General features: G+C 37.4%; 1 long non-coding RNA gene across 1 annotated transcript; it reads right to left on the reverse strand.

The window, feature by feature from the left end:
* Positions 1–22,300: 22,300 nt before the first annotated feature.
* Positions 22,301–23,599, reverse strand: LOC141287899 (uncharacterized). The gene is made up of 3 exons (XR_012339576.1): positions 22,930–23,599; positions 22,551–22,603; positions 22,301–22,462 (listed from the first exon to the last, which is right to left on the reverse strand). It is a non-coding gene; the product is annotated as an uncharacterized lncRNA (long non-coding RNA).
* Between the last annotated feature and the right edge of the window lie 3,101 nt (positions 23,600–26,700).

Here is a 26,700-nt window from a genome sequence, read left to right on the forward strand (position 1 = left end):
TTTGTTTTTTTTTTTATTTTTATTTTTTTTTTTTTCAACCATTGGGGCACTTTTGGGGGCCTTAACATACTCAAAAACTCTTGAAAATTTGCACACACGTTGGAATCTGCCGTCGTCCGGACGCCACAGAGGCTGGGACCTGGGCGTGGTTCAGGGCCTCTACAGCGCCCCCTGGAACACAGTTTGAAAACTTGATGTACTGCGCACACATACTTGCACGTATTGATATGAAACTCGGAACACATATAGAACTCATCGAGCTGAACAACTTTTGTACTCTATGTCATGGGCTCCACGCAACAGGAAGTGAGATATTTAGGGCTGTTTAAAAAGCGCATGCTCTGGAATTTAACGTACTCCTCCCAGGAATTCCATGGGATTGTCACCAAACTCGGTCAGCATGATCTCAAGACATTGGGGACGCTAAATTGCGAGGAGATTTTTGATATCTCGAACGGTTTGGCCGTGGCAAGGCGACAAAGTTATGGCGAGAAATGAGAAACAGGAAGTGTCTAATAACTGTTGAACACATTGCCTGATTCTGATGAAACTTCACCAGTTTGTTCGTTGTATGATGCCGATTCCATAAATGTGACTATTATGAGTCAAAGTTATAGCGCCACCAACTGGCAGCAGGAAGTGTGTCATTTTCAAAATGCTTTGAAATCAGCCTCTTAATTTTACTCGATTTTCTTTAAACTTCATCAAAATCATGTCAAAACACGGCCGATAAAGAATATGTAAAGGGGTCGATGATAAATCAAATGCTGTTGCCATGGCAACGTGTCAAACTTTAAAATTAGATTCCTGTCTTTTCAAGGCAGATAACATGCTTAGAATTTCATGAAACTCAACACACACATCAATATTAATGATAGTTAGACACTGGCAAAAGGTCATAAATGGGCGTGGAGCAGGCACTCTATAGCGCCATCTTTTGACAAAAGTTGGGGGGTTAGTTTTTCCTACAGTCACCAAACTCTGTACTTATATTGTTCTCATCAATCTTGACAACTTTCTAAATCAAACTCATTAGCTAAGACCAACAGAAAGCCGGCTATTTTGATTTGAATGTGGATTTTTTGAAAAATCAGGTAGTAAACAAATTCACACTACTCCTAAGAACAACCAGCTGTTCACACCAAACTTTTTTAACATGAAGAGAAGATTCTGAAGATGTTAAATTGCGAGCGGATTTTGGATATCTCGAACGGTGTTGACGTGGTGATTTTTTAAAGATGTAGTAAAAAACATAACCCTCATTTTTTTATATCTTTAAAGTGCAGCATCCAAACTCTTTAAAACTTTTTTCACACAGAGATCTAATCATTCTGAGCAAGTGCTGGAAATATAAATTTTATACAAGCTTCAATGAATTTAAGAAAATTAAAAAGATAACTCAGAAACCTGCTGTCACTCTGGTGAATGTCTCTACAGTATGTTTGTGCGTTCAGTCAGGCACAGAGAAGCTCATTATTGCAGGGGGGAGGGGTGAGAGGCAGAGAGGGTGACAGAGTAGAGAGCCATCCTACAGACCATCTTTGAACAAAAAATACACATACTGTATGTAGTGTAATTACATAAATATGTCTGATCTTTGAGAGTCTGATATTTTGAGAAAATATAAAGGGTCACTAAGTCTTTCATTGTTCGTATTTTGCAGTTGTTGTTTTTTTTTATTTATTTTTTACTTAACTGTACCATGAACTTGTCTTATTCAGTCACATAGCAAAAGATTTTAAAAAATACAACTTTTTAGCATGATCAATTTATCTTCATTGATAGACAATATTTACATAGTGTTATTTATAATATAATAATAGTGAATATAAAATAATAATAATAATAAAAAATTAATACAAACTTTGACAACAAAACAAACGTTACTGTTATCTCTTCAAAACATCTGAAAACCATCCTTTTAAGATCAGTTATATATATATATATATATATATATATATATATATATATATATATATATATCACCCCGTTAAAATACTCAACTTGATTTTTAAAGATATTTTGAAAGAAAGCGTTTATAGAGCACTTTATTGTGTATTGCTGTACACCCACATGAACTGTGTTCATGTTCATGTTAATTCACAGTACATAAACTTTATATGAATACTTTTTTTTTAGCTTAATATTAATTAACATTAATAAATGCTATTTATTTATTGGTCATGTTAACTGATATAGTTAATTTAAAAAAATGAAACTGGATGGCAACATTTTATATTTTGTGTGTATGTGTCTGTGTGTTGATTTTAAAGTGTAACCCTTTCAATTCTGTAAACTTAAAATCCAAACTAGCAGATGGTTACTGTGAATGCATGTGCCAACTGGGCACCGTCTTCCTTATTGATTCTTAGTTATGACAAAAATTGATTTTATACAAAAATATATTATACAAAAATTGTTCAGATAGGTAACAATGACATTTAAGCAGAAGTGGTGGATGTAAAGGAAGCAATAATAACATTTTGCTATCATCATGAATTACATGTTCTTATCATCATCAGAAAATAGGGAATTTGTAGCATACTGGTTCACAGTTGGCATCTATCTGAAGTCCTTGCATTGATTGCATTTGATTAAATCAACATTATATTTGATCAGTCTGATCTTGAGGCCTTAGAGATGTTAAATTGTGAAGATCTTGAGTTTTCATTAAAGGGCATGTCCGTGGTGGCCTGACAAAGTTTGATGTTTCTGCATAGACATAGAAGTGGTTATAACTTAGCCTGAAAATGTCTGATCTGCCACAAAATTCACAGGTTTGGTAAGAGTCCTGGCCTGAAGACACCTAAAGACCAATATTCAGATATTATCATAGCGCCACCTGTTGGCAGCAGGATATCTCATATATTTCATTAACTCAAACATACCAAGGTCAATCTGCACCAAACTTCATATGTTTGATAATAGTGCTGGCCTGAACACATCTACATGCCAATAATCAGTTATAGGCATAGCGCCACCAGCTGGCAGCAGCAAGTTTGGCACATTTAAATGACTTATGACATATTTTTTCTATAATTACTCTATTAAAAGCATACTGCCCACCGTTTGCTGTTTTCCTGAAGCCACCGGTCGGCGGTGAGCCCGGGTGCGAGGGCCCGTTCATCGCTGCTCGCAGCTTTAATTATTATTCTTCTTCTTCTCCAAAATGAAAAGTCTTTTTGAGGGCCTAAACATACCCGAAAACTCACGAAACTTTGCACACGCATCAGACCTGGCGAAAATTTACATCTGATATGGTTTTCAGAAGTGGGTGTGCCAAAATGGCTCGATAGCGCCACCTATAAAATTTCAACGGAGTGGGCCTCGAGCTACGTTTCACATACATGTACGAAACTCGGTACACACATGTAACACACCAATACCTACAAAAAAGTCTCCTGGTGCAACATCCGAAACCCAACAGGAAGTCTGTTATATTGAATTTCCTGTACGATTTTTGTGCAGTTTTTGCCATTTTCATGCCTCGTACTTTAACGAACTCCTCCTACAGTTTTTATCCGATCATCTTCAAATTTGCTGAGTGTCTTCATAAGGCCTTTGCGATGTTAAATTGCGAAGCTTTAGAGTTTTCGTCAAAGGGCGTGTCCGTGGCGGCCGGACAAACTTTGATGTTTCGCCATGAAAAAGGAAGTTGCTATAACTCAGGCATACAATGTCCGATCTGCCTCAAACTTCACATGTTTGATAACAGTCCGGTCCTGAACACACGTCAGTGCCCATATTCAGTTATAGTCATAGCGCCACCTGCTGACAACAGGAAGTGACATGTTTAACACTGTTACGGACTCTTAGCAACATATTGAAAAGCCTTAACAAGTCTTAAATAGGCTAGCCACATGCTAGAAACATGCTAAAACATGCTAGCAACACTTAGCTAATATGCTAAAGCATGCTAATAATACAAATACAAAAGGAAATTGCTGTAACTCATGCATATAATGTCAAATCTGACCCAAACTTAATATTCAACATGCTACAAACATAGTAAAGCATGCTAGCAACACTTAGCTAATATGCTAAAGCATGCTAATAATACAATGAAACAGGAAGTTACTCTAACTCAGGCATACAATGTCCAATCAGCCCCAAACTTCACATGTTTGATAAGAGGCCTGGCCTGAACGCACGCCCATGCCCGTATTCAGTTATAGTCATAGCGCCACCAGCTGGTAACAGGAAGCCACATGTTCAATACTCTTGTGGATGCCTACCAAAATTTTAAAAATATCAACAAGTGTTAAACAGGGTAGCAACATGCTAGAAACATGCTATAACATGTTAGCAACATTTAGCTAAGTGCTAAAGCATACTCTTAATGCAATGAAACAGGAAGTTACTGTAACTCAGGCATGCAATGTCCAATCAGCCCCAAACTTCACATGTTTGATAACAGTCCTGACCTGAAGATATCTACATGTCAATATTCAGTTATAGTCATAGCGCCACCTACTGTCAACAGGAAGTGACATGTTTAACACTGTGACACACTATTAGCAACACACTAAAAAAGCCATTGAGTGCTAAACTAGTTTAAAACGTACTCAAACATGCTAGCAACACTTACTTAGTGCTAAAGCATGTTGTTAAAGATATAAAACAGGAAGTTACTGTAACTCAGGCATGCAATGTCCAATCAGCCCCAAACTTAATATGTTTGATAAGAGTCCTGGCCTGAAGATATATACATGCCCATATTCAGTTATAGTCACAGCGCCACCTGCTGACAACAGGAAGTGACGTTTAATGGTGTTACGGACTCCTAGCAACATATTAAAAAGCGTTAGCAAGTTTTAAATAGGCTAGCATCATGCTAGAATCATGTTAAAACATGATAACAACACTTAGCTAAGAGCTAAAGCATGATATTAATACAAAGAAAAATAAGTGTAACTCATGCATACAATGTCCAATCTGACCCAAGCTTAATATGTTTGATAAGAGTCCTAGTCTGAACACAAGCCCATGCCTATATTCAGTTATAGTCATAGTGCCACCTGCTGGCAACAGGAAGTCACATGTTTAATACCGATGTGGATGCCCAGCAACATTTTAAAAATATCAACAAGTGTTAAATAGGGTAGCAACATGCTAGAAACATGTTAGCAACATTTAGCTAGGTGCTAAAGCATACTCTTAATGCAATGAAACAGGAAGTTACTGTAACTCAGGCATGCAATGTCCAATCAGCCCCAAACTTAATATGTTTGATAAGAGTCCTGGCCTGAATACATATACATGCCAATATTCAGTTATAGTCATAGCGCCACCAGCTGGCAACAGCAAATTACTTGTTTTACACTAACTTAAACATGCAATGTACAATTTGCACCAAACTTGACATGTTTGCCAATAGTCCTGGCCTGAAGACATCTAAAAGCCAATATTTCATAATAGCACCACCTGTTGGCAGCAGGATATGTCATGAATTACACTCAAGCATGCCATGTTCAATCTTCACCAAACTTCATATGTTTGATAAAAGCGCTGGCCTGAAGACATCTGCATGCCAATATTCAGTTATAGGCATAGCGCCACCAGCTGGCAGCAGGAAGATAGGCACATATCAATGACTTTGACATATTCCTCCTACATTTACTGTGCTAATAGCATAGTGCCCACCATTCGCCACCGATCAGCGGTGAGCCCGAGTGCGAGGGCCCTACCATCGCTGCTTGCAGCTTTAATTATTATTATTATTATTATTCTTCTCCAAAATGAATCGCATTTTTGAGGGCTTAGACATACCCGAAAACTCATGAAACTTTGCACACACATCAAACCTGGCGAAAATTTACGTCTGATATGGGTTTCAGAAGTGGGTGTGGCAAAATGGCTCGACAGCGCCACCTTTAGACGTTCAGCGGTGTGCGCTTTCAGCTGTGATTCACGTACATGCACGGAAATCGGTACACACATGTAACACACCAATACCTAAAAAAAAGCCTCTTGGAGCAAAATCCGGAACCCAACAGGAAGTCGGTTAATATTAATATTCTCAACAAAATTTGTGTCATTTTTGCCATTTTCAGGCGTCATACTTGAACGAACTCCTCCTAGAGATTTATTCGGATCAACGCCAAATTTGCAGAGTCTAGTCTAAAGCCCTTTGTGACGTTAAATTGTGAAGATCTAGAGTTTTCATCGGAGGGCGTGTCCATGGCGGCCTCGCAAATTTCGATGTTTCGCCATGAAAAAGGAAGTTGCTATAACTCAGGCATACAATGTCCGATCTGTCCCAAACTTCTCATGTGTGATAACACTCCTGACCTGATGACATCTACATGCCCATATTCAGTTTTACTCATAGCGCCACCTGCTGGCAACAGGAAGTGTCATGCTGTACTCTGCAACAAACTCCTCCAAGAGATTTAATCAGATCAACACCAAAATCGGTCAGTCTAATAAAAAGGCTTTAGCGATGTTAAATTGCGAAGATCTTGAGTTTTTGTTGAAGGGCGTGTCCGTGGCGGCCTGACAAATTTCGAGGTCTCGCCATGGATATAAAACTTGTTATAACTCAGCCATAAAATGTCCGATTTGCCTCAAACTTCACATAATCGATAAGAGTCCTGGCCTGAATACATCTGAAGGCCAATATTCTATTACAATCACAGCGCCACCTGTTGGCAACAGGAAATGACTTGTATCAAACTCCTCCTAGAGATTTAATGATATCAACATTATATTTGGTCAGTCTGATCTAGAGGCCTTAGAGATGTTAAATTGCGAAGATCTTGAGTTTTTGTTTAAGGGCGTGTCTGTGGCTGCATGACAAAGTTTGATGTTTCTCCATGGACATAGAAGTTGTTATAACTCAGCCATAAAATGTCCAATCTGCCTCAAACTTCACAGGTTTGGTGAGAGTCCTGGCCTGAAGACACCTAAAGACCAATATTCAGATATTATCATAGCGCCACCTGTTGGCAGCAGGATATATCATATCTTTCACTAACTCAAACATACCAAGGTCAATCTGCACCAAACTTCATATGTTTGATGAAAGTGGTGGCCTGAACACATCTACATGTCAATAATCAGTTATAGGCATAGCGCCACCAGCTGGCAGCAGGAAATTTGGCACATTTAAGTGACTTTGACATATTTCTCCTATTTTACTGTATTAAAAGCATACTACCCACCATTTGCTGTGTTCCTAAAGCCACCGGTCGGCGGTGAGCCCGTGTGCGAGGGCCCGTTCATCGCTGCTTGCAGCTTTAATTATTATTATTATTATTATTCTTCTCCAAAATGAATCGCATTTTTGAGGGCTTAGACATACCCGAAAACTCATGAAACTTCGCACACACATCAGACCTGGCGAAAATTTACGTCTGATATGGGTTGCAGAAGTGGGTGTGGCAAAATGGCTCGATAGCGCCACCTTTACACGTTCCGCGGTGTGCGCTTTCAGTTGTGATTCACGTACATGCACGAAAATTGGTACACACATCTAGCTCACCAATACCTACAAAAAAGCCTCTTGGAGCAAAATTTGACACCCAACAGGAAGTCGGTTATTTTTAATTTTCTTAGCAAAATTTGTGTAATTTTTGCCATTTTCAGGCGTCATACTTGAACGAACTCCTCCTAGAGATTTATTCGGATCAACGGCAAATTTGGTGAGTCTAATCTAAAGCCCTTTGTGACGTTAAATTGCGAAGATCTAGAGTTTTCATCGGAGGGCGTGTCCGTGGCGGCCTGGCAAATTTCGATGCTTCGCCATGAAAAAGGAAGTTGCTATAACTCAGGCATAAAATGCCCGATCTGCCCCAAACTTCACATGTGTGATAACACTCCTGACCTGATGACATCTACATGCCCATATTCAGTTTTACTCATAGCGCCACCTGCTGGCACCAGGAAGTGTCATGCTGTACTCTGCAACAAACTCCTCCAAAAGATTTAATCAGATCAACACCAAAATCTGTCAGTCTAATATAAAGGCCTTAATGATGTTAAATTGCGAAGATCTTGAGTTTTCGTTGAAGGGTGTGTCCGTGGCGACCTGGCAAATTTCGTGGTCTCGCCATGGATATAAAACTTGTTATAACTCAGCCATAAAATGTCCGATTTGCCTCAAACTTCACATGTTCGATAAGAGTCCTGGCCTGAACCAATCTGAAGGCCTATATTCTATTATAATCACAGCGCCACCTGTTGGCAATAGGAAATGACTTGTACCAAACTCCTCCTAGAGATTTAATGATATCAACATTATATTTGGTCAGTCTGATCTCGAGGCCTTAGAGATGTTAAATTGTGAAGATCTTGAGTTTTCGTTAAAGGGCGTGTCCATGGCGGCCTGACAAAGTTTGATGTTTCGCCATGGACATAAAAGTTGTTATAACTCAGCCATAAAATGTCCGATCTGCCTCAAACTTCACATGTTTGGTAAAAGTCCTGGCCTGAAGACATCTAAAGGCCAATATACAGATATTATTATAGCGCCACCTATTGGCAGCAGGATATATCATATCTTGCACTAACTCACACATACCAAGGTCAATCTGCACCAAACTTCATATGTTTGATCAAAGTGCTGGCCTGAACACATCTACATGCCAATAATCAGTTATAGGCATAGCGCCACCAGCTGGCAGCAGGAAGTTTGGCACATTTAAGTGACTTTGATCTATTTTTCCTACATTTACTGTATTAAAAGCATACTGCCCACCGTTTGCTGTGTTCCTAAAGCCACCGGTCGGCGGTGAGCCCGTGTGCGAGGGCCCGTTCATCGCTGCTTGCAGCTTTAATTATTATTATTATTATTATTATTATTATTATTATTATTATTCTTCTCCAAAGTGAATCGCATTTTAGAGGACCTAAACATTCCCGAAAACTCACAAAACTTTGCACACACATCAAACCTGGCGAAAATTTACGTCTGATTTGGGTTTCAGAAGTGGGTGTGGCAAAATGGCTCGACAGCGCCACCTTTAGACGTTCAGCGGTGTGCGCTTTCAGCTGTGATTCACGTACATGCACGGAAATCGGTACACACATGTAACACACCAAAACCTACAAAAAAGCCTCTTGGAGCAAAATCCGGAACCCAACAGGAAGTCGGTTAATATTAATATTCTCAACAAAATTTGTGTCATTTTTGCCTTTTTCAGGTGTCGTACTTGAACGAACTCCTCCTACAGATTTATTCGGATCAACGCCAAATTTGCTGAGTCTAGTCTAAAGCCCTTTGTGACGTTAAATTGTGAAGATCTAGAGTTTTCATTGGAGGGCGTGTCCGTGGCGGCCTCGCAAATTTCGATGTTTCGCCATGAAAAAGGAAGTTGCTATAACTCAGGCATACAATGTCCTATCTGTCCCAAACTTCACATGTGTGATAACACTCCTGACCTGAAGACATCTACATGCCCATATTCAGTTATAGTCATAGCGCCACCTGCAGGCAACAGGAAGTGTCATGCTGTACTCTACAACCAACTCCTCCTAGAGATTTATTCAGATCAACACCAAAATCGGTCAGTCTAATATAAAGGCCGTAGCGATGTTAAATTGTGAAGATCTTGAGTTTTCGGTAAAGGGCGTGTCCGTGGCGGCCTGACAAATTTCGAGGTCTCGCCATGGATATAAAACTTGTTATAACTCAGCCATAAAATGTCCGATTTGCCTCAAACTTCACATATTAGATAAGAGTCCTGGCCTGAACACATCTGAAGGCCAATATTCTATTATAATCACAGCGCCACCTGTTGGCAACAGGAAATGACTTGTATCAAACTCCTCCTAGAGATTTAATGATATCAACATTATATTTGGTCAGTCTGATCTAGAGGCCTTAGAGATGTTAAATTGCGAAGATCTTGAGTTTTCGTTAAAGGGCGTGTCTGTGGCGGCGTGACAAAGTTTGATGTTTCGCCATGGACATAGAAGTTGTTATAACTCAGCCATAAAATGTCCGATCTGCCTCAAACTTCACAGGTTTGGTAAGAGTCCTGGCCTGAAGACACCTAAAGGCCAATATTCAGATATTATCATAGCGCCACCTGTTGGCAGCAAGATATATCATATCTTTCACTAACTCAAACATACCAAGGTCAATCTGCACCAAACTTCATATGTTTGATGAAAGTGGTGGCCTGAACACATCTACATGCCAATAATCAGTTATAGGCATAGCGCCACCAGCTGGCAGCAGGAAATTTGGCACATTTAAGTGACTTTGACATATTTCTCCTATTTTTACTGTATTAAAAGCATACTACCCACCATTTGCTGTGTTCCTAAAGCCACCGGTCGGCGGTGAGCCCGTGTGCGAGGGCCCGTTCATCGCTGCTTGCAGCTTTAATGATAGTTGTTTTTTGTTTCTTTTGTTTGAGCCTTTGCTGTTTGCATGTACTTGGTTATACATTAAACAAAAATTCTGAATCACATTAACCTGGATGCTGTCATCAATAATACTATACTGTATATTCTCAATAGTAAATGATTAAATGATCTTATTTGTTTTTGCCGTTGTGTTTTTCTATTACTTTAAACCACACTGTTGTCATTGCAGATTGAGAAACTCCATGCCATTGGATACAAGCCCATTCTGCTTCTTGGAAAAGAGACCAAAAAGAAAGAAAACAAATGTGAAATATTAACCCCTCACTGCACACTCTCCTCCTATGCCCAGGACTACATTCAGAAGACAGGTTCATTTTATGAATATCTTTGTGAAGGTAACATGCTTGCATGTATATTTTTAAAGTCACAGTTCACAACTTGGGTTGAGTATGTAAAACATTTTGATCAATGTTTAAATCTTAAAGGGACGGCTCCCCACTAAAACTTCAATTCAATAGTTAACTCCTAACCTGACAGTAGAAACTTGGGAGAAGTTTTCATTTTTCTATAACCAACACCGTTTGTTAGCACAATACTGGGTCTTTTCATACAATTAAAGTTTTTAAATATGAATTTATCTTTAGACATAGCCGAACAGCACTTCCTCAAATACGGGGATGAGGAACTATGACTTTTTAAAATTTTTGTAAGTATCTGTTGTTGCTGACTGAAATATATGAAACCATCCCTTAAACACTTTCTTTAATCAGTCCCCAAAAGAGAAAAAAACTTTTGGGAATGATGGGTAGACCACAACGCATGTATGTCAAAGTCCAGCTGGCCACATTTGCAGTTTGTCATGTGCAAACCCACAAAATTGCACTGTATGATTTAAACAGATTAACACTTAAAACATAAAGATAAACCAGGTTTAAGCTGCACCTGTTTTAAGTAAGCAAAACATAACAGTTGTTTAACTTGCACAGGTTGGAACCAGGATTCCATTGGCAATGATGATGAGCTGATTACGCTTCACCTCACACCCATTGGAGAACACATCAACCAGGAGGAGGTGAGGACCACACAGGTGAAAGAGACCACGATCACACAAGAGGAGCAGATGAGCACTATGGAGGAGCAGGAGACCATTAAAGAGGGGCAGGTGGAGCAGAGGAACATTATGGAGGGACAAGGTAATTAGGACAGATTTAAAGAGTTACAGTTGAAATTTGTAAAGGCTTGAATTGTTTGAACCATGAGTTACATTAAAGTTACCCGACTTCTGGTGCCTTTTTCCCCATAGAGATTTATGCAGGTAAGGGCTGCATGATATATCTTTTCAGCATCGATATGTGAAATAGTCACATTGCTGGACACATGATACCAAGTAGGGGAAAATAACTCAAACGCCTCATGCTTTATCTTTTTTGCAGCATGATACTAAGAAAAAACTCACAAGATTCTCAAATTCTATGGATAATTGACAAGAAAGGACCATCTGATATTACTGATATTTAGATTATATTTATCCGTGCTAGATCTGTTGAAAAGAATTTTGTGATGCTAATCTAATGCTGAAATTATTATTCCTGTACTCCTTCCTGTTTTTTTTTCCCTGTACACTTATATGGCATTGTTGTTACGCTGTTAAAGCTAGGAGAGGTAATGTTAGAGAGACTAGTCAGAGAAGCTAGATTTTGAAAGTATCCAGCTGAACAAAAGAAACACCAAACATTACAACAAATTCCCCCTGAAACAAAATAAACCAGATGATTACCTGTCTAACATAATTAAAGCAACCGTAGAGTCACTTAAGGCTCTTCAGCTCCCTGACATTAGTTCACTGCTGGTTTAGCAGCATACATCAGCCCCTCAAAAAGGTGTTAATGTTGTGTGGACTGTCTTGTATTCTACCTGCATACACACCCAACAGTAGCTGCCAATGTTTATATGGTGAAACAAGCCACTGCTTATTACAGACCTTCGCTTAGACTCAATTTGTGTGATGTTGTCATCATGATGTATTTGAAATATTGTGTTTTAGCTTTATTTGGTATATGAGTAATCTTCTTTCTCCAAACCCATTGCTGTCTTCACAGGGTCTGCCATTGATGCAGTTGATCTCAGTTGCAAAAAGAAAAAGTCAGGTATGCAAGTTATGTTAGTAGGGTAATTATTGGTGGTGCTCATTAGTCAAGCATAAATCTCCAAATATGGACTGGACAAACTTGACACCTTCAACTTAAAATTTAGCAGCACATCCTTTGTGAAAAAAATAACTAATGAATCGCTTTCTGTAGCCATCAGTGGGTTTACGCAACTGCTGTTTTGAGATCTCTTGACAGGTGATTTAGATCTGGACTCATTTCTGGCCACTTGAACCATCCAGTGCTTTGTCTTAAACCATTTTTGGTGCTTTTTACTTTAGGTCATTGTCCTGTTTTAAGACCCATGACCTCTGACAGAGACCCAGCTTTCTGAAACTGGACCCTATATTCTTTGGTAGTCTTTAGATTGCATAATGCCATGCACACAGTCAAGACCATCCACTGTCTGAGGCAGCAAAGCAACCCCAAATTATCAGTGAACCTACACCATGTTTGATTGTAGGGACAGTGTTCTTTTCTTTTGAAGGCCTCATTGTCAAAAGATTTTCAGAATGATGTGCTTTACCAAAAAGGTCTGTTTTAGTTGAGGTTCTTTATCCATTCTTTGATCAATCGTTCGTTGCAATCTTTCATAAATTTTTCTCATTTGTGTACATCCAGGCATATTAGTTAGCTACAGTGCCATGGGCTGTAAACTTCTTGACAGTACTGTGTACCCGAAAACAGGAACATTAAGATGTCTAGAGATGGACTTGTAGCCTTGAGACTGTTCATGCTTTTCCACAATACACATAGACACAATTTTTCTAAATTGTCCACATTTTAACTGGTTGTAAGTGTGATTTCTATATTGAAAGTACATATGCATTGCTACAGGTAGTTGAAATTTTTACAAATTAAAGGAGCAACACATGCTTGAAAAATAATCATTTTTGAAGATTCTTAAAAGCTGCCAATAATTTTGTCCAGTCCATTATTGAAGTTCTGTATAGAATGTCTCAGATTTGACTTTATTCTCTGCTGTTTGGAAACAATGTAAACAATTTGTAATTGCATTCTGAGAGAAGTAGTGAACTTATTATTTTACAGAAATGCAGGAATGCCAATATTTTTGTCCATGACTGTATATACTCTGTATATCTCTGTGTATATGACCGTATATCTCCACTGTGTATATATGACTCTGCTGTAATCTGTTATCCCACAGAGGAACCAAGAGATATGCCTAAGAGGAAAAGGCCACAAAAGAGTAAGTGCCTGTAAATGTAAATTTGACATAGATTTTTTTACACTGGTTAAAATCCAGCTGGCTTAATGTGTAAAATTTGACCAAAATGAATTGCCCAGCAGTAGAGAAAGCGGTGTAGTGTTTTCAATTGTGAGTTATGGATTACTTGGTTATTCAGGTAAGCATACCACACTGAAACTGAGAGTAGTTCGGTTCCATGGTACAAGTTAAACCTGGTTCAACTTTTGATTAGTGATAAACATCTCTTGTCATCATTGCAGTTCACTAGGTCTTCAGAGTTGTGTGTATTTTGTTCCTACTCTAAGAAATATGTGAAACATGTTTTTAATGTTCACAGATTGCTCCTACCACACTCACCTAGAGGCTTTCCCCATCAGGAGTGTAATAAGAGAAAGAGTGAGAAAGGTTAGACAGCTATATATCAAATGCATAGTGTAGACAGAATGCATTGTAAAATATGTTTTACAAACTTGCTTGTGCGTTGACAATACATACCATACATACCATAACTGTTAGGCAGATACTTTTTTATGTTTATTCTTTTTGAATTATGATCACATGCTGTAAATACCAACAATGACCCATTGTATATTGTATCAGTGAAACTCTGATATGCCTATAATCAAACATAATAGCCTTATGCTAAGAATGAAATGATTGTGTATATCTGTGTGTTTTAAGCTATTTTTTTATCTTTATTTTCTTGATAGGGCAAAGCAGAAATATTGGTTGACTGGGAGCCCTGTCCAATATGGTATGTACTCTTCTGGTTTTCTGCTTTATCAATTAATGCAGGCATTATTAATATATTTGATCTTTTATATATATATATATATATATATATATATAAATTTTGTATTCAGTTTTTTTGCAAATAGTGGTCCTTCATAGATGGAAAAAGAAACTGTTATGCTTATAAAATACACTTTCTGTAATGATACTGTATGTGCTTCACAATTGTTAAACTGTTTGTTTATTGGAAATCCCCAGTAGATAACATTATAAAAAAATTCTCTTTTGTTTTTAGTGACAAGGAGTGGGCCCATTCCTGGCAGCCAAAGGATTCTCTTCAAATTAATGAAAAGAAATAAAAATGTAGAATTTGAACTACATTTTGGTTTCTGCATGTTTATTACATTGTTTCTGTGCTGCTTCTGAAGCCGTGTATCATCTTTCTGTAGTGGTGGAAAGGTGTGACTCACAATAAACCTGAGACATTGAGTTTAATCTCTAGTAGGATTAAATAGAAATTCACCTATTCCCAATTTTATTTTCAGATGTTATTTGGAAACATGTTTTATATTTCATGATAATACATTGCACTGTATCTTATGTTATTACAGTCAACATATAACTTTATTTCATGTTCTGTTGTCTGTGCTTTTCAACTTAACCTCACAGACCGTTCTTAAGACATGCAAAAAATGTTTAAAGCTGTTCCTCTCTCTACTGCTGGCAGTTGTCATTTCAGGCAAATGGATGTCTTCAGATCTTCCACCACATTCACCTCCAGTCCTCATCGTACTGAGTTCACAGGGGTCCTTCCACTGTGCTCGGAGCTGAGCTCCACATTTATTCAGATCTCAACATTACTATTCACCCCTTCAACACCGTGTCTAAACTCCATGGAGCATATTCCGTTTCATATCATGCATTTCTCTTCTACTTATCAAATATTGGTGTGTCCATGTGGTCTAATTTATAATTTCCTTGCAATAATTGTTTGATCACCTTTTACGAATCTAGTCAATAAATGAGCATTTGGTGTATTTTCACTTTTTTTTTTTTTTTTTTTTTTTTTATAAAACCACAAATACACAAACACTTGCAAAAGGTTTTCACTTTTACTTATAATTTTTTTTTTTTAATGACCGTAATATGGTTGAGAAAAATGTTCATAAAAGAATCTACATGGGGCATATTTATGTGAGGATTTTTTTTTACATTCCTGAGGGAGTTAAACAAACATTCAGGCCATAATTACAATTGCATAAATTAAAATAATATTTTTACTGCATAAATCAAAATAATTTATGCACTGGCTACCCCCGATGAACTGATATCCTGACGATTTTTTTTTTCATCCAGATCATATTATTAATATGTTTCGGCTGTAGGAGACTGATGATATGTTTAGTAAAGTTTTTATAACCCATTCGTACTCTGGAAACTGGAAGAACTACAGATATGGTGGTTGATGTGTACGCTCCATAATGAGTTCTATCGCGCGTGTCTAGTCGGAAATGTAGTCTATAAATTCGCTGGAGGCTGTCCTTACTTGGCTGTTCTACAATAACAGTTAAATATCCTAGATGATCTGACATCCTCACGATTTTTTTCATCTTGATCATGATGATCATTGATCATCTGAAATGCAATATAATGTATGTTTCAGCTGTTGGAGATTGTCGACATATATAGAAAAGATACATTTTATAACCCTAATCCAAACCCTACTTTGGAAACTGAAAGAACTTCAAATATGGACGCTGATTTATACGCTTAGTAACGTGTTCAATTGTGTGCCTCTACTGGGAATTGTAGTTTTTAAATACATTGATAAATTCCCCATATTTAGAAGATGGCAGTATTAAACTGCAAGTATTGCTAGGGTTTTTAGGGGTTGGGAAAGAAATTTGGTGTTATAAGATTTTAAGATAATTATTGTTAAATGGGGAAAAAATGCTTTTTGGTCATTTTTGACAGTGCCCCCAGTTGGTTCCCAATAGTGACTGTTCACATGATAGCTGGGGTCCAGAACTCTATATAACAGTTAGTCTCACATCTGTAGACTTTTTTATTGCCGGATTATAAACCTTCAAATATGGTCCGAGGTTGAGGTTTAAAAGTCAGTATTTAGAAAGCAGGAGCCATGTAGAATCTTCATACTGACATATGTTACTCTCCAGGCCAAGACCTTTCCAATGATATATTTGGTTTGGCTCTTCAACAAAGTTTTAATTGTTTTCATTTCATTTACACAAGCCATCCCAGGCCTGGTTTAGAGAGCACTTTCAAGGCCCAGTATATAAAATTAAGCCTTTTGTTTGTTTGTTTCCTTTTTATGTGGAAATAGTGGCCAACCTTCAGAGTATATACAATGACAGAATCTGTTTTATTAGCCAATGTATTTGCTTTAGTCCTACAACAATGTTTTAATGGACATGACTTTGCCCAAGCATACCTTTACAGAACCCTACAAAATGACTCAGGGTAAAATTGACATGGCCAAACTTTGAACCTTATTTTCATGATGGCATGCAAGAGCTCTTACAAGCAAGATCAGGTTGTTTGAATATAAGCAAAAACACATACCATAAAGTTATTAATTAATAATGCAGTGTGATGTCAAAGGAAACAAAATTCCATGTATAATTTTTTTCTCAAGCTATTACCTTGTATGAACCATATCAAATTTTATTTTAACAACAATGTATGGAAAAGTTATTAGCTTCATTTATATAGTGCCTTTAACAATAAATAATGCCAAGTCAGCTTTACAGAATTAAATTCCCTATCTTATAAGGAAAATAGTGTGTCAGTAATGCAAAAGGACAATAGTAAACACTCAATTTTCAGTTAAAGTCAGTTCCTCACTGATTCAGTGATGTCACCATCATCGGCTCAGTTCAGTTCAAATAGTATTTGTGCAATCAGTCAACAACAGTGTTGGAAATTAATTGAAAACATAAAATGCTCATCTTTGTTTGAAAATTCTTTATTTTTTGCTGTTCACATCAATACCAGTGAAAATACACCACATTCTGTATGTGCATATTGGTCAAACAAGCCATAAGGCTGTATTTAACAACACTGGGCCATGGTTAATTTCACTTGAGAAGCACCAACAGAACAGAGAATCAAGTTATTTGTCAACTGTAATAACATACAACATAAAGATAAATCATAACATCATTTTTCTGTTACATACTGTCTTATCCATTATACAAGTACTTAATGTAAGTGTAATGTACAATGTGCTTATAACAGTACCTGCAGAATTTGTTTAAATTAAATGTAAGAGTTTTAAAGTGATTTATAAGACCTGCACAAATAACATGAATACCACGAGTGAATGAATAAGCAGGGTAGGGTGTCTATGGTAATATTAATCTGAAATATGACTTGATTTACAGTTTAGATACATACAGGTTTTCACAAAAAAATACAAATAAATAATAAAGTTTTGAAAAAGGATAACTTAAAATAAAAATAAATTAAACTTCACATTTAAAGAAAAGGGACAGGTCAAAAGTATCATTTATTAATTTAATATATTAAATTATATTATTATCAAACATTTATTAAGTCAATATAAAAAATATATAAATAAATGTAAATGTATGCATTTTCTTAAATGTAAAAATATTTGTAGATTTTTTATTGCTCTTAAAAACACCAGACAGGTTTATTGAAAATGCGAATTAATTTTCTATCAGCAGGGTCCCCTGGGGTAAGTACAGTACACAAATCAGCACAGCACCTGACTTGAAAACATACAGCGCTTTTTATTTAATCAAATCACATCTCTCTTAAAGGATTTTGAATGCACTACCTAAATATCATGTCAGTCTATTAATTACATCTGTTAAAATCAGGCATTTTTGGCTGAGATTGGTGCACCTATATAATAGTTTGAGAGTCGGACTTGTAATCCAAAATCTGTGAGTTCGAGTCAGGTTCAGGAAGGGATTGTCAGTGGGGGGAGTGAATAACCAGCGCTCTCTCCATCCTCAATACCACGACTGAGGTCAGACACTTGAGCAACCTCCAACTGCTCCTCGGGTGCCACAGCAATACGGCTTCTCACTGCTCCGGGTGTGTGTTCACTACTGTGTGTGTGCACTTGAGTATGGAACACCATACTTGGTCACACGTCACATCCTTTCATTTCCTATACTAAGTTTTGTGCATCTTCAAGGAACATTAATGTGCTTACTAAATTGCTTGGCAGTCTACAGACAGGTTTATATTCAACAATGTAAAATGCATATAGATGTTGATGTGGTAAATGAATCAGCATAGTATCTACAAATACACAGATACTGGGCAAGTCCATTTCTTTCAACAGTCCTTTGCGTAGCTTCCATCTGGGGAAATACAGAAAAACAAAAAAGATTAGAATGAACAAGGTGTGTAAAGCATCAATAAATACACTAATAAATTATGAAGAGTAACAGTAATGGGGATATTTAATCAATTCAGCTAATGAAAACTGTGTTCTCTTAAAAAGCATGGCTTGAATTAACCTTGACTTTCACTACAGGCTCAAGCCGTTCCACTTCATTATTTAGCCATGTCTAGTCAACGTTTTCTTTAACCAGGCTTGAATAAGCATGTATTGTGCTTGTGCATGGAGTACATAAGCAGCTCTGAAGAGTGGGGTACATTTTAAGGCTTGTGTCATGCAGACACAACTGTTTCTTAAACAAATGGATGCATTGATCCTCTCTTTCCTCCAGCCAAAACTTCAACCAGCTGACAGTTTAGTGACTTGACCAGCTGACTTTGCTAGAAGCTGATTGGCTGTTGAAACAGGTACCATGCCTTATATTCTACAACCAAACTGACAAGCTGAGTTGCAATGGCAGCGTCAGTCAGCTTGAGTTGAGCTGAGACAGACCAGCTGACATTTTTGCAATGTTTCTAAGGCAGACTTTCCTTAATCTACCTTGATGGAACACCCCCACATACATATTAATAAATTAAATACCTAAATTATGTTTTCTTCTTCATCCTCACTGGTGTCTGGACTACTGAGGCCACTTTGATCTTTGAGAAGGGCAGAGGCCTCAGGGCCTAAAGCAGTCTTGTACTGTCGGAGGACCACTTGACACCTCTGACAGTCTTCTTCTTAAGACACCCTCACTTCCCTTGTCTACATCTCAAAATAAAACAAGAGATAACATTAAGGACAACGTACATATTAAGAATGCTTCATGAGGCCAAAGAACTTCAAAGGAGTAAAAAGAGTCACCCATTCAAATCTATAAACCAGGATGGCTGACAAGTGTATCTCTGTCATATTACCTGGCTACCTTCTGTATCAACTCTGATGGCTCACTGAGGCGACTTTATGCATTGAGGCCCAAAGCAGCAGAAAAGCATTTGTGTTGCAACCAATGTCTAATAGCTAACATCTTTCTTCTTCACTACAGTTGTGCTAAAGTAACACCTTGTGTGGCATTCAAGTTATATCAAGATTGCTTTCAGCTTTCATGTAACATCCACAGTACAAAAATCTCTCAAGCAAATATGACACACTTTAAATCCTTTCTGACTTGTTAACATATTGAACTGTAGTCCCCTTGTTATTATGTGCAAGCCAAATGACCATGGCAAACATAGCAATAAATGTTCTACTCCATCCAATTTCTACGACCAAGACTGATGTGTGTGTGTGTGTGTGTTTTAATTCATACTTTTATATGAATTATGTTTTTATAAAAATGTTTTTATTCAATTTACCCTCCTCAGGTATCTTGTTCTTGAGCATGCGAAGTGTTGTGCCATCTCCAACACCAAAATGCTTTTTCAACTCTTGCAGTCGCGTTGTCAACATCACTTGGTCATGCAGTTGTTTCAGGATTGAAATGTTTGCTAAGAATCAAAAATAGTTATATGTATACGTGAGACAATCTATTCATGAGCATAATAGCATTGCAATGTTTTGTAACTACAAACATTTTCTTTTGTATCAGTTTTTTAAAAAAAGGACGTGGAAAATATGCCACTAAACTAAAATTACAACACTCAATATGTCACATGCATGTCTTAGTTCAGTGTACTATATAAAGCAGAACTGTAAAAAAAAAAAAAAAAAAATATGAAGCATCTAATGTCTGACATACCTCTGCCATGAACCTCCCACGGCCATATTTGAGACACAGTGCTCTCTCCAGTCAGGGAATGGTCCACCACAGCTACATCAATGTTAGTGGCAGAGTCTAGTACAATACTATTGTATATCTCCATCTCCTGAAGAAGGAGCTTTTTGTCTTCTGTCAGTTTCCTTCAAAGGTGGTGGCGAAGCTTGCTGCTGTCTAGAAAGACAGGAGGTAAAGGTTTGTGACAGCACTCAATATTTCAATAAATATATAAAAATATACTGCACCCAAAAAATGATTTGATCAATGATGAAAAAAAGATAATTGAAGTATGTGAAAATTTCAATTTAGATTTACAAACAGAAAACTCAAAGATCCAGTGTGTAACATTTAGGGGATAACATACATTCCTGAAAAAAAAGAAAAGAAATTGCTGCACTTTAATTACTTAATAATGGGCAGTTATCTAAATATGGTCCCCTACCACAGAAGCCACCATGTTCCAACATTAGCCCACAACAGACAAACTAACACTGGCTCTGCTTACTTTTTCTCGTCACCCACAGTAGTTCTGGTACAGTTTGGAGAGGAAGAGGTGAGGGGAGTTGGTTGCAATCTACAACCTCACCGTTAGTTACCACTAATAATAATATCACTAATATTATTTTTGGTGGAGTAGGGTGCATACAGTAGCTTGAATATATCAACCTATTAAATTAAATATTTATACCATTCTGACGGTAAAGGGTCTGCTTCCTCTGCCTCACACTAAGGTAAAGCCTCTGTGTGTGGTGCCTATCCTAGCATGAGATGTATCTGGTGTCTCTGTAGAAGCAATAGTGACAGCAAATTCACTGTTAAACAACACAGAACCATTTCAGTGTTTGAATTTGTGTTCACATTTAAAACTCCTTTATATCCAACTTCATCGAACTTCCTGCAGGGAAACTGAAATACTCAACATAAATGTGGCAGAACATATGATGTAGTTTGCTGTAATCCATAGATAATCAGCCTATTATATTTAGTTGCTCTTTAATATCAAAATTTCAGATAGCATTGGAAAAGGATATTTGCTGTTTCTTTTATCTGGTTATGCTTACCGCCAGCTGCCCATTCCTTCACATCAGAAAGCCACTGTGACTCCACTCTGTTTTTAGTTCAGCTGGCATTGCAGTTTCATCCCGGAGTCTCTGACAAGTCTGATAATCAGTGTTATACAAAAATCAGGACTTTGTTCAAAAACAGCCCAAGTGCACACAACAAAAGGATACACAAAACAATTAATAGGGGACTTACCTTACAGAGGGTAGGCAAGTATCTCCCCCCTATACATATTAAGGGCTTTCAGAAGGAATCTGTGGCAACACACAGCAACCGCCATCCCCTCTTTATCCAATTTAGAAGCCCTCCTTGACGTGTCCCTCGCTGCTGTCCACTGGGAGTCCCCACATGTGCCTTTTCCCTGTGTCTAGGACACAAATAACAAACATAACAATCAAATAAAAGCAATGGTTTTATACAATATATAGCATTTATCGATTTTGGAGTAGTTGGTAAGCAGAAGTAGTTGAAGGAAATCATTGTTGGACTCATATAGTTTTATTTAAAACTTAAATTTCTCACAGCTTTCTGAATGGTGTCAACAAATCTAGACACCACACTGTCTTCAGCCACAAAGAGCCCTTCAAAAAAGCCAGGGTCATCACAGCTGAGGAAGAAAGAAAAATGTGAAAACCATCCATTAAATATATAAAGTAACAATAAAAAGACAGGAACAAAGACCTTGTGTCTCGCCGAAAGCGGTACAGATTTCTATTTCCATCTGCTAAAACCGCCAACATTTCCAGCGTGCAGGCTGGGCAGGTAAAAGGAGCACCACAGTAGAGCTGGTCTTCCTCAAATGAAGCATATGAAAACTCTAAGAAGCTGTGCTGTAGTGCATCACCGTTGATTTGTCCAGTCTGGAATATATATAGAACAAAATAGTATATGTGACAATGTCTGCTTATGGAAAGAAATTTTATAATATGAAAAAATGATTACACTTACTCTTCCTCCAGTCTTAGTGTGATGCTCCAGCAGCTCTGCGAAGGCTTGCGTTCCTGAAAGGAAGGAATATAGTGGCTGAAAACTCCCTTGGAACAAAAAAAGTACATTTAAAAAATAAAAAGTTAGGTAATTCTGCACAGTGTGAATGGTAAGCTAAAGGTTTCAGGATTGCCTTCCGGTGGCTTTGGTATCACACATTGTTTACATTTGTCGAATTCACTAAATTCCAAACAGCTGTGTTGACTGGACTTCATGCTGGAAGGATGCAAAGGATGTTACAGCTTTGTAACAGCTAACTTTTTTGGTTTGTGGAGGACAAAAATAAAAGATGTCTGTCTTTGTTACGGCTAATTAAAGTTCAATAATTATGAAAACCAACCTAATAACAGCAGGCTCATGGCAAAGCCAACACAATGGGCGACCAACAGCCTTATTTGCATTAAGCAGTTTTTTAGGTTGTATGGTCTAGCTTCTTTCCAGCGATCTGAGGCTTTCTGTTGCTGAAAAGACCATGATGATGCAGAGCTTCAGCAGAAGGATAAGACGCCAAAATATCAGAGAGCCTCTCCATATTTTTTTCTGTAAAGAAAATATGAATAAAAGCCCACTGATCAATATTTAGAATAAACACCATTTCATGATTCATTATCAAACCAGCTGTGAACTTTACTAAATTGTGTTCTTAATCCATTTACAGCACTGTCAGATTTGTGTCCCTAAGCAAAACTAAATCTTCAAGAGGAATTTGGTAAATCACGGTGATGAATCTAAAATCCATTCAGATTCATCACTGATTTTAGATTCATCATTGTGATTCACAAAATTCTCTTGAAGATTTAGTTGAGCTGAGGGTACAGTAAGTGGAACCTCATCACTGGATGACAGGAGCACTCAAGAGGAGGTTGTGTGACTGTAAAACAGAAGAACAGCATGTTAGATTATCACTGCATTCATGTTTTGATTTTTTTCAACCCAAAATTAAACAACCGAGAAATAAGACATATTTCTGTTAAGTACTTGGTAATGTCTTATCTACAACAGGGTATATGTCGAACATCATCTGACCAAACCCAGAAAACAGGTCTCATCTCTTCCGCTTGTCAGAGAACGTGTTAATAGCCATATTAAATAATAGCGATATCGGTGGACTTTAAGGTAATCAGTTAAACGAGCTAGCAATTAGTATTGTTGACAATTTATTAGATTTTTATATATAAATGTTTATGAAAATAATAAAAATAAAAACACTTTTATTTATCAATTCACATATGTGATGGAAATTGGTTATGGTCATCTTTAGTGTCCACTTTGAAGGCAACTTGAGTAAAACACCTTCATAACTAACGAGGCATGTTCAGCAGAATAGGGAAGTCTGTTTTGCATAACCCCTTTAGTGCCACTGAAAGATTTTTTTGCACTTTTTAATGTCTTTTTAGATATTGGAACATTTTGAACTCTAAACAATTCATTACAGTGTTCTAATTTGATTTGGTCCACCATTTACATAATTCATTTAAAACCTGGAGCTAAAGCTTGGCATCACCCTTCTTGCCTCCCCCTCGTCTTGCCATGCCTTAAAAGGTCCTTTCCCCCCATTTGCATGTTCAAGTATAAAATAATTGAGGTATATAAAAAAAAAATCTTACCCTGGCTTCAGATAGAACATGGTCTAGTTTCAGTTCAAGAGCCATGCGTTTCCCATCTCGGTAGTGGGAATCCTGTGGGTCAAGTTTATATTTGGTCGCCATTGCAACACAAACAGATACAGACAGACAGACTAAATCAGGTTATCTAGATTTGGACAGGTGAGGTGACTCTTTTGACAAGATCTGGAGGGAGAACAGAAAATGTTAATTATGTAGTGCAGAGTAGTTATATTAAAATAAGGTTTAAAAAGTGAGAGATTCCCAAATGCTTAATAATACGCAAGATAATCATCCCAGATTTAAAGGCAGTGTTATATGTAGTAACGTTAGGCCAAGTTATATTGTTATTACTGACACATTCAGAGTGTAGCCAACATTTCAGAAGGTCAAATCAGAGATGTCAAATGTAATAATAATACCATAACACTTTTTTTTCCCCGGTTACACTGACAGTTTTTTTTTTTTAAATCTTACTTTTAATTGGCTAAATAGACTACATTGCTGGACAATTACCCATAATTTGTAGTCTATATTTTTCTTATTTGTATCACAGGATAAGGCAGAACATATATGTTATAGTTTCCATACTTTAATAAATGCTATGTCAGCATTATTTATATACTTTATTGATTACCTGGAGATGATCACATACCATGTGTGTCATATATTTGTCTTTCATTGTCCTTTCATCAATCACAACGTTTGTTTTTATTAGGCATAGCTACAGCTGGATGATTGTTAATTTTGGATACGATTAAAACATAAGGTTAATGCTGCACCCTAAATTACCCTTCAGCTGACATAACTTAAACTAGAGTTAGCTTATATTGAAGTTAGCAAGACCCGTTTAGCAAGCCTAACTTCACAAGTACATGTTTTTTCGCTGATAATGAGGAAACCATTGTTCGGGCTTTAATTGTTGTCTTAACATGTAAACCACGCGAGTCTAATGGTACATAACAGGATCCATTATAACATTTAAACAAAACGTGATCATTCATTATTAGCCTAGTAACTTACCTGGACAGTGGTTTAAGCGCAATGAGGAGAATTCACCCAATCACAAAGCAGACTGCCACCGTCTCCATAGCAACGGAGGCTGAGGATCATGGGTATTGCTGGCGTCCACTATCGAAAAATATTTATTTTCTTTTTTTTTCATTTGTTCTATTTTTTCTTTAACACATATATGGCTTGAACTGACACAAAGCAATAAATAATTAAACAAATAAATAAAAGACATAAAAATGTAAGCTTCAGAAAATAATCAGGAGATAACCCTTGCAGCAAAATCATATTAATTTTATTAGTACAGCTGGCTTATTAAGGAAAGAGCAAAGACGACACTAACGAGATCAATAAAAAACACAATAAAAATAAGTGTGATATTGTTTATTAGAATTACGATTAGAATTACAGAATATGCGTTAATGAAGAGACGCCCAACTTACAGTAAAAAAGTAAATAATTGCAGGGATGGTAATTTTATAGTAAACATCGTATTGTTAAATCTTCAAGCACACTTTAGCTCGTGTTATGTGTTAAGAAAAGACAGCTGTTGGACAATCTGTGCGTCACCCACGGATTGGCCACCGTGGTCCCATCACGGATTTCAGTTATAGACTCAAAATTATAGGCTACTCACATTTGCATTACAGCCTACATTTTCGGTCTTGTTGGCCCATCAGTTTAAATTGCTGAATGACAGATGAAGCGTACAGTAGGTCATTATTTTAAATGAAGCAACATTAGGGTACTAACCACAAGCCACTGTGTGAGACCCGAGCTTGTCCGTGTGTCTGTTACGGAAGACTCCGTGATGCCGCCACGGAAATTCACAAAAAGCAAAAGGCTACAAACGAACTGAATTATATAAAAACAGGGGTAGATGAGAGGCTGACATGTTAACTGCCATCGCAGACACTTCTTGAAGACTTCTAGAGTCAAAACGAACTACTTTGGTCTAAATAAAGTCCAGTGAGGGTGAAAAAGATTCCGTGATATCATCATGGAACTTGAGCCGATAAGAGAAAGCTAGCGCTCAACCAAAAAAATATTTCACCTTAAGTATATTTGAAGCAGGTCTAAAAGAGGCCAGAATATTTAAAGTAATAGGCAAAATACGTTTCCAAAAACGACATCATTTGAGGCAGAGCCGGTGCCGGACCAGTGAATCCGTGTGTGGATCACGTAAAAAGAGTGACTCAGACGCATTTATAGTTGAACCCGGTTATCCATCCGTGCGAGGACCACGGCTGATGCCTGTCGTTGACTTACATTAGTATCTCTTCCGTGAACCCATCACGGAATTTTCGACGATTCCGTGACTCAAACACGGATTTGGAGTTAAGGGTCCGTGGTCTTTACACGGAATTCTGTGAGATCAGGTTGTCATCAACACATCTCTTCTCACAGGCACTTTCCCCACTACATTTAAGCAGGCCCGGGTAACCCCACTGCTCAAAAAACCTACACTTAACACTTCACTCATAGACAACTATAGA

This window comes from Garra rufa, chromosome 16 (genome assembly GCF_049309525.1).
Source record: "Garra rufa chromosome 16, GarRuf1.0, whole genome shotgun sequence".
In the NCBI taxonomy this organism is placed as follows: Eukaryota; Metazoa; Chordata; class Actinopteri; order Cypriniformes; family Cyprinidae; genus Garra; species Garra rufa.